The following is an 8914-nucleotide window of genomic DNA, read 5'->3' as shown; positions in this document are numbered from 1 at the left end:
TAGAAAGCCCAACCAGACAAATGGCACAGTAATCAACTAGGGAGCAGATGGCGTGAGTGTAAAACATTCTTAGGATACGGCTGGAGGCACCTCGGGAGCGGCACGCTATAGCCTTGAGAGCTGTAATTCTAGGGGCGGCTCTCTCTCGCAGATAGATGTGAGGTGCGAAAGAGAGACTGCTATCAAACCACACCCTCGGATATTGGTGCCTGTGAACGCAGTCCAATTGATGTCCCCTGAGAATAAGAGGCCGCTCTGGGGGGAGGATGCCAAAGTACATGTACTTGGTTTTCTCGAGGTTGATCTTTAGACCGAGATCACGGCACCTGTTATGGAGGAGGGTTAGGGCAGTCATGGCCTGGTTGTGGGTGGCTCTGCTAGAGAGAACTAGGGTGAGGTCATCTGCGTAGCTAAATAGCGTGACGTTCCGACCAAAGTCGATCGACAGCAGGTTGTCTATCAAAATACTGAACAGGAAGGGGCTGAGCACACTCCCCTGAGGAGTGCCGTTGATAAGGGGGTAGGAAGGAGAGAGCTGGCCCCGAAAACGGACACAAGCAGCACGATCAGAGAGGAAGTCTCTGATCCAGGAGAGGAGTCTGCCACGGATCCCCTTCCTGGCAAGTGCAGCAAGGATGGCTTCAGGGTTAGCTAACTCAAAGGCTTTCTCCAGATCAAGGAAGGCAGCAGTACCCCTGCCATTCCTCAGCTCACCTAGAAACGAGGCAAGACACTGATGGGCGCCTCGGCCCTGCAGGTAGGTAAAGAGCATTATACGTCGTTTGAAGCACGACAGCGGAAGGTATTAAAAACGATTCAAGTAGGCTTAATCAGATCTCACAAAATGACTCTCCATTTTTCCTCCCACGGCATCCCAGTGGTCGTTAACTTTGCCACGAGGGTTTTTACAGCTTTACTGAACAGCAGAAGAGATAGCCTGTCCCACCTTCCATTACTCGCTTCACGGTCGTGGTGATGAAGCTTTTTTGTATTTATTTATTTATTTATTTTTTTTCACGTGTTGATTGTTTTCGGGTACGGGAATACTTCGATGGTGGCGATATTTTTACCGTGGGCGCTGATACACGGTCAGGAGAGGACGAACACGAGCGAATATTGGAAAAACCTATGGACATTGGTAAGGTATTTTTTTGTTCTGTGATTTTTCTCTTCAGTTGGATTAGTGCTAGTTATTGTTGTCTTTTTTTTTTTAATTGACTGGCCAGTCTAATTACCTATCTAGAATCCAAACTTTTTTTTTTCTTTTGACCCATCAGGAACATAGGAGACCGTGGTTAAGCTACTCAGTTCTGAAATTTATGGAAGAGGGATCTGCTTAATTCGTCCCTGAGTGGCATTAAGTGAACGTAAAACCTCAAACACCCCTTAGATGGAAACCCTTAAGAGCCTTGTCTGGTTGGACCGTCTGAACTCACTAGGCCACCAGTGACTGAATATATAGGTATTTAAGCAGCAGTATATTCTGTGTGGTCGCGGGTTCGATGTCAGCTGTAGTAGGGAGCAGTTTGTCATCTTGAGTTCAATATCGTCGTGTTCCCTGTCCTTCCATATGGCTCCACTGATATGTTATAAACCTCCTCCGCCAGTATCATAACACCGATTATGATTGTGATATCCCTCGTGTATCACAGAACAGGTGCTGGTTATTGTGCTCAAGTGCCTGATGATTTGAGGTCTGGAGATCATCCTTTTGCTGGTGAGCCAAAGTTGGACTACTGGGCTACGGGAATGGGTGTCCTAACCTGTTTCCAGAGCCAGGTGGATCATAAAAATCGTGTTTAAAGCCTGCAAAGTTGTATGAGGACAGCGAGAAACAAAAACTATCACCATAATCAACCAGACACTCAGCACCAAATAATTTATTCTTCATTGCTAATTCCCCCCCCCCCTTTTTTTTTTTATCCTTGCAAAGCGATTAATCTGTGATTATCTGTATAGTACTAGTTGTACTGAATGTTTAGAGTATTATCTCTGCCAACTTCTGCCAACGAAGTTGGAAGAGGTTATCTATTCACCCGTGTCTGTCTGTTTGTCTGTCTGTCTGTGGACAAGATATATCAAATATTATTAGATTTCCATGAATTCTCGTGGATACGTGGGCAAGGAAGAGTTGAACAGATTTTGATGTGGATCTGGATGCAACGGTAAATAATTAATTGTACTGACGTTGGCATAGATATGTTTTTTTCTGACACTATGTATGGAGGGCAGACAAGACCGCAGAATTAGTTACCTCTGAGGTAGCCAAGTTTTGGTGTTCAGTTTGGCTTTTTTTTTTTTTTTCCATCGATGTGCTTTCCATCGATGTGCATATATCCGTTGCAGCTTTATAGCTTTCTAGATGAGAGTTTTGGTGCTCAGATTAGTGTTATTGGCTCTTTTTCAACTAAACTGCATAACTAGAGAGAGTTGCTTCAACATCACCCAATTTTAAGCTTTCCAGTGTTTTGCGTAGGTATACTGTAGCTACACAGTGGCTGCGATAAGTAAGTTCTAGTGCTGTGTTTCACCACCCAACTACGTGTAGAAAAACCTAGTGTTCTCGTTAGCTTGCGTCCTTTGCTCGTTTGTACGATAAATTATATCTAGTTAGAATATAACATTCATGAAACTGAATGAACAGAACCAGCAGTCACCATACCCAAAAACATTCTATCGACTGTGATAAAGGTATTTAGTCAATTTCTTAAATGCCATCAAGCTTAACATATCCCTAGATGAGGTTCAGCTCCATGCATAAGTAATTTTAGTTTCTTGAATCCATGACGTCTTTTCCCTTTATTTTTGCTATGCCTATTCATTTACATTCAGGTCTGCAAAGACTTCTCAACCTGGAGAGGTTACATACAGCCTTCATACATTCCTTCACTGCATGAGGTTTCCCCAAAGCTGAATAAAATCATATTGAAGCCTATCTATCTGTTTACCTATATCTGTCTATAGCCAGACACCTTAATCACGTAAGAAGAGGCCCCAAACAAATCGCCTCCATGTCGCCATGTCCCTTGGTATTTCGCTGCCCTCCTCACAACTTACATCCCTCCTCTCTCATATACCTCTCTATTACATCCCTCCATCTCATCCTCGGTCTTCCCCTCCCTCTCCCCCCCTCCACCCCACTTACATACACTCTCCTCGTTAATCTCTCACTCTCTATCTTCTCCACATGACCAAAGCACCTCAGTGTATTTCTCCTAATGCTGTCTATCACATCTACTTCCACAGCACAACACTCTTTCACTTCCCCAATTGTCGGTCAGTCAGTGTAACTCCACATGCACCTCTCAGATAACTCATTTTCACCGCTGTCACTCTTGACTTGTGTCCTTCCAACAAAGTCCAAGTTTTGCTTCCATACGTTAGAGTTGGTATCACAATACTATCATCCAGCGATGCATTTACTTCCATGCTCACTTCCCTATTTCTTATTACTGCTTTCAATAATCAGCAGCCTTTCATCCCTGCTGAACCCTTTCAAGCACTTCATCCTCTAAACTTCCATCCTTACTCATCACACTACCCAAGTACTTAAATGCACTCACACTTACCATTTCCTCACTATCCAGCCTCACAGTCCTTTCAGTGATTTCATTTCTTTCAAAGACCACAACTTTTCTCTTCCCTACATTCACATTTAGATTCCTATTCTTACATACTCATCCAGACTCATTCATCATGCCTTGCAGTTCCCTTTCGTCTTCACTTAACAATACAATATCATCTGCAAACAAGAGAAAAAGAAGTTTCCAAAACTGCCGTATCTCATTAGGGCCACTCCAATATCCACTGCCCTACCTTGTATCTGTTATAACTCCATCCATATACAAATACAGCCATAGCGACATGACACATCCCTGTTTCAATCCAACATTCAGATAGAAAAATTCACTCAGTTCACTAGCCACACGCACTGCAGCCATAGCGCCCTAATATATAGCCTACTCTTCACTGCATTCAACAGCTTCTCCTTTCCTCCGTTTATTTTTAGTATTTTCCACATTCTTTGTCTATCCACTCTGTCATATGCTTTCTCCAGATCTATGAAAGCAGCATACATCTTTTTTCCCTTCTCTAGAAACTTTTCCACTAAACACCTAAGGATGAATATTTTATCTACACAACCTCTTCCCTTTCTGAAACCTCCTCATTCATCTCCAACTAATTTCTGTGTAATTTCCCTGACTCTCTTAATAATCATCTTATCATATACTTTTCCTATAACACTAAGAAGACAAATGCCCCTATGATTACCACACACTTCTTTTTTCCTTTTCCTTTGTACAGGGAATAATTATACCTGACGTCCAATCCTCCAGAACTCTACCTTCCTCCCAGGCAATCTGCACATCCTGCATAACCATCTACTACCATCTCTCCCCCTTGCTTCAGCATGTCACCACACATACCATCAATTCCTAGGGTTTTCCCCATTCTGACTTTCCCCATTGTTTTCACTACTTTCATCATACTGATCTCTTCCTCCCTTTTCATTTCCCTCTTTCTGCCAGCCATTTCCCAGCCACTTATATTTTGTGTTACTTTCATTCTATATGTTTAATAATTCCGTAAACTGTTGTTTCATCTGCTTACTTTTCACCCTTCTCCACCAACAATCTGCAATTTTTATCTTTCACTCCCCTACTTACTTTCACCCTGTCGAACTCTCTTAACCTCCTTCCAAGACATTTTCTTACATCCACTTTACACTCAAATGCCTTCCAAACTCCTCATCCACTCTCTTTCTCTTACTATTCTTTTCATCTCTCTCCTCTTCCCTACATAGAACTCTCCATTTCGTCTCAGCTTCCTCCATGCCTCTGCTTCCCATCCACTCTCTATATACTTTCTTCATTTGCGCCACAGCCTGTCTCACCTCCTCATTCCACGATATTGTTCTTGCACCTCCCTTCGTCTTCTTTTCATCCCACACACCATCTTCCATGCTGCACAGATTTCTTCTGGGAATACTTGCACGCGCCTTCCACTTCCCCCATCTGCTCAAAATCATATCAACCCAATCGCTCTTCCGCGTAACTAATTTATTCTGCCTTTTTTCATCCTCTTGCAAGCTTTTTATCCTCGTTTTATGGACGGCTTCCTCCTGTGCTTTTCTCCTGCTTATCCAGTGAATTTGTACCTTGACTGATCAGCACCAAGTAGTAGTCAAAGAGCCCACATCCTCAACCTCTGCATGCTCTCACATTCAGAACAAATTCTCTCATCCACACACACATAATCAGTGATTGCCTTTCGTTCATTCAGCTCACAAGGAAGTGTAGAAAATGAATAATTAAATCACGGAATAGAATTGAATGTTTTGTTAGAGTAAAATCACAGAAAGTTTGGTGAACAAATCTTTCTCAATTTTTTTCTCCTTTTTACTTCTTGTAGGTGCGTCGGGAGAGAGAGAGAGAGAGAGAGAGAGAGAGAGAGAGAGAGAGAGAGAGGTGGGTACAAGTGAAGGCGTCAGTAAGCAGCATTTAGGTAGTTTCTTCTATACTGATGGACACACGTAAATATAAAAAACATTAGGTGCTCAAGCCAACCCTACCTATCATATCAGCAGGAAAAGACGAGAGGAGGGGAGGAAAGGGGAAGCAAGGTTGAAGGAAAGTAGGAGGAAAGGCTGAAGGGAGGGAGAAGGGCGGGAGGTGGTAAGGAAGGAAAGACGAGACAGCTGAAGGAGGGACTGAAAACGGGAAGGTGAGGGAGAGGACATTGAGGTGTGTTGTGGTTCTGCCGTGGACTACAGTGGACTGATACAAATAAAGACATGGGTGTGATATTACAAGTTAAAAGTGTATTTAAAGATGCGAAGTAGGAAGAGAACCGTATTAATCGGATATCCCCTGACCGTAAAACCAATCTTGTACTGAGCTTCGCACTCACAACAAAACTACGGTACTCGTATTTTCAAACATGAGTCAGCGAGGGTTTCGAGAAGTTAGTGGCAGCAAGTTGAAGGCTTTCCCCTTAGTTCTGGGTCTTTGTTCTTTTGCTTTCGCTATTTTTAACGTTGATACAGTTCTTAGATAACAAAACCTGCGTGAGGGTTTGTGTTGGAGTGTCAGGTGCCTCACCTCACTACAAATCTAGGCACGGTCGCCCAGAACCATCGGCGAGTCTGTAATCCTTTATGGGAACCTTCATTGTCAGTCGCTCTCCTGGCAGTAACAGTCGAATACTAAGAACTAATAACAGATCTTTTTTTTTTTTTTTCCACTGTGCTCACGATGTAGCCACACTGATACTTGATTGTTAACATGGAAGCACTGTATAGCAACTGCGCATAAGTTATCTATATACAGAAGCTTAACATGGTAATCAAGCACGATTCATTTGTCCGTCGCTAATATTTTTCTTCCCAGCCTCTATCAGCGCCCGAGTTCACACGAAGGCCACTCCACGCAGAGTTCACAAATTAGCTCTTACTTATTTTTCCCGAGTGATATATCAAATCCGTCATTATCAGCATGTTCACCTATCCTGCCAGATTTCGTTTTTGAACTGTGAGTACATTTCACTGCTGCCATATGGGGCTGGCCACATATGATGATCAGTATTCTCTCTCATACACAAGTACAAAAAACATACGAACACATGCCGTACACAAATCACCTTATTGACAGAACATCACTCTTGTTTATAATTATTCTAAAGCCACTGACTCAGTTATTGTACCTCCTTTTCATTGGTTATTTCTGCTCCCGTCTTACATGAGTTACACTAATCCTCCAGATTCCAGTGCCATGTAAAAGAAAAAAAAAAAAAAACTAACGCAGACATTTTCAAAAACTGATTGAAGAAAGTTTAAAGTTTGGGCCAATGAACTTTGCGACTGAGCAGTTAGCAGCGACCGGTACGTCAATCTCTTCCCGAAAAATTCCCAAGTGGTGTAACCCAAGCTGTGGAGGAGTAATGTAGATTTCTTGTATCCTCTTTTAACTATAATATGGCTTAAAACTGCCATTTCTCCATCATCAGCGCTGAGTTCAAACAATAGAATGACACTTGAATATGATGCAGATTACGATTATGTGGGTAAGGGAAGAATGGAAAGCCACAGCGTTGTATTATTCTGAGCTACATGAAATAAGCTGAAGAAGTAAAAAAATCTGAGCCAAGTCAAGATGAAGAAACTTAGCGCCATTGTTTCGTCCTATACTGCCACTGGGCTACATGGAAAAAGCTGCAAAAGGAAAAACTCTACCCCAGGTTGAGGTGAAAGTACCCTAGTGAACGAGCCTGACGCAACTCCACTCACCTCTTCATTAGCACATAGCCTCCAAGAGCGAAATAAAAGTTGTCAGGTAGGAAACAGAATTAACCTCTACATTTCAATCACTTTTTTTTTTTTTTAAGATTTTATTTTTCTGGCGACTACTCGGCAATTTCATTCAGTTAAGTAAAGCTCCATGCCAGAAAAGGGGCTAGTAAAGGCTGTATCTATCTCCTCCTGTTCGACTAGTCTATCTATCGTAGGCCGATTAAAATCGTCAGGAGATGGCAAGAACGAAACAACAAAGGGCGTCATCGGAGGGATGAGATTGAAGAGAAAAAAAATATCTTACCGAACTGCCATAAATGAATAAGCTTGTAATGATATCGCTAAAACGAAAACATCCAGAAAGGCAAAGGTACTGAGAGAGCAATGACCAAAACAGCAAGGAGTCAAAGAAAAGGTTTGAAATTGGAAAAGGAATGGAAGGTGAAAGCATTTGGTGAATGAGAGGGAAGAAGAACAGGGGAGGAAGGATAGACGGTGGGAGTGAGATAAAAGGGAGGGAGAGGGAATGACGTGAGAGCTTGGTATGACGGAGGGTGGAGGGAGGGAGGAGGCAAGAGAGGAGAGACGCAATGAGTAGGACCTGTAAAGAGAGAATGGAAGATAAAAGGAGGGAGGAGACAGAGAGGACGTTGCGAGATAAGGCGAGGGGCTGAAGACGAATGGGGACGAGAAGAGCGATAGCAGAAAAAAAAGAAAAAAAGAAAAAGAAAGAAAGAGGTGAGAGAATGGACAGAAGAAGGATATTGAGATGAAAAATGATGAACGTAAATGGATGATGAAGGTAATAGATAAAGGGGTAATAGATAAAGGCATAAGGAACTGCCGGTACACGAGGGGTAGGAGATGAAGAAGGGGTGAAATTGGGAAGTGATAGAGATGTGGTGAGTAGGGTAGTGAAAGGATTACTAACGCGCAGAGAGAGAGAGAGAGAGAGAGATGGAGGATAAGTTGGCGATGGAGCGGGGAGCAAGTCTTCCTAGCGTGAAATGAAGAAAGTTCATCCCTTGACATAATATTAATGTTATTCTTGCTACCATCTGAAAGTTTTATTCAACACTGGAGACACATTTTGAACTGGAGAGGTTTACTGTATATCCTTTCCCCTCCCTCCTTTACTACATGAGTGTTCCCTAATGCTGAATAGAAGTGTCAAGTGGCCGGAGTAATAATGTACGGCAGAAAATAGGTGAAAGGAGTGAACGGATTAATGGCAAAGGAAGAATAAGGTGACAGCCAGTGCGGGGGTAATTACCAACTTTCACCCTCACCCCACACTGCCACTGCCCTATTTTTGTTACTGCTAAGCTAGTGATGTGGTATTGAGGGACTGAATCCCATTGCATCCACTGATCTACTGTTTTAAGCTTTAATAAAATGTTTCCACATTCTTCGCTAGTAGCAATTAGCAAATTAAAAGAGAGAAAAAGGAAAAACACTGGGACAGGACAAAATATCTTCACGAGTATTGAAGGAACTACAGAATGAAATATCAAAGCCTTTATCTGAACTCTTTATCATTAAAAAGCAGTAAGTTGCCACATAAATGGAAGCTTGCAAACGTAACACCGATATTCAAAAAGGGCAACAGAGCACAACCAGAAAACT

The sequence above is a fragment of the Coenobita brevimanus genome, chromosome 6 (assembly GCF_032717465.1).
Source record: "Coenobita brevimanus isolate Jiangsu-jjx chromosome 6, ASM3271746v2, whole genome shotgun sequence".
In the NCBI taxonomy this organism is placed as follows: Eukaryota; Metazoa; Arthropoda; class Malacostraca; order Decapoda; family Coenobitidae; genus Coenobita; species Coenobita brevimanus.
This window is presented reverse-complemented; position numbering follows the sequence as displayed.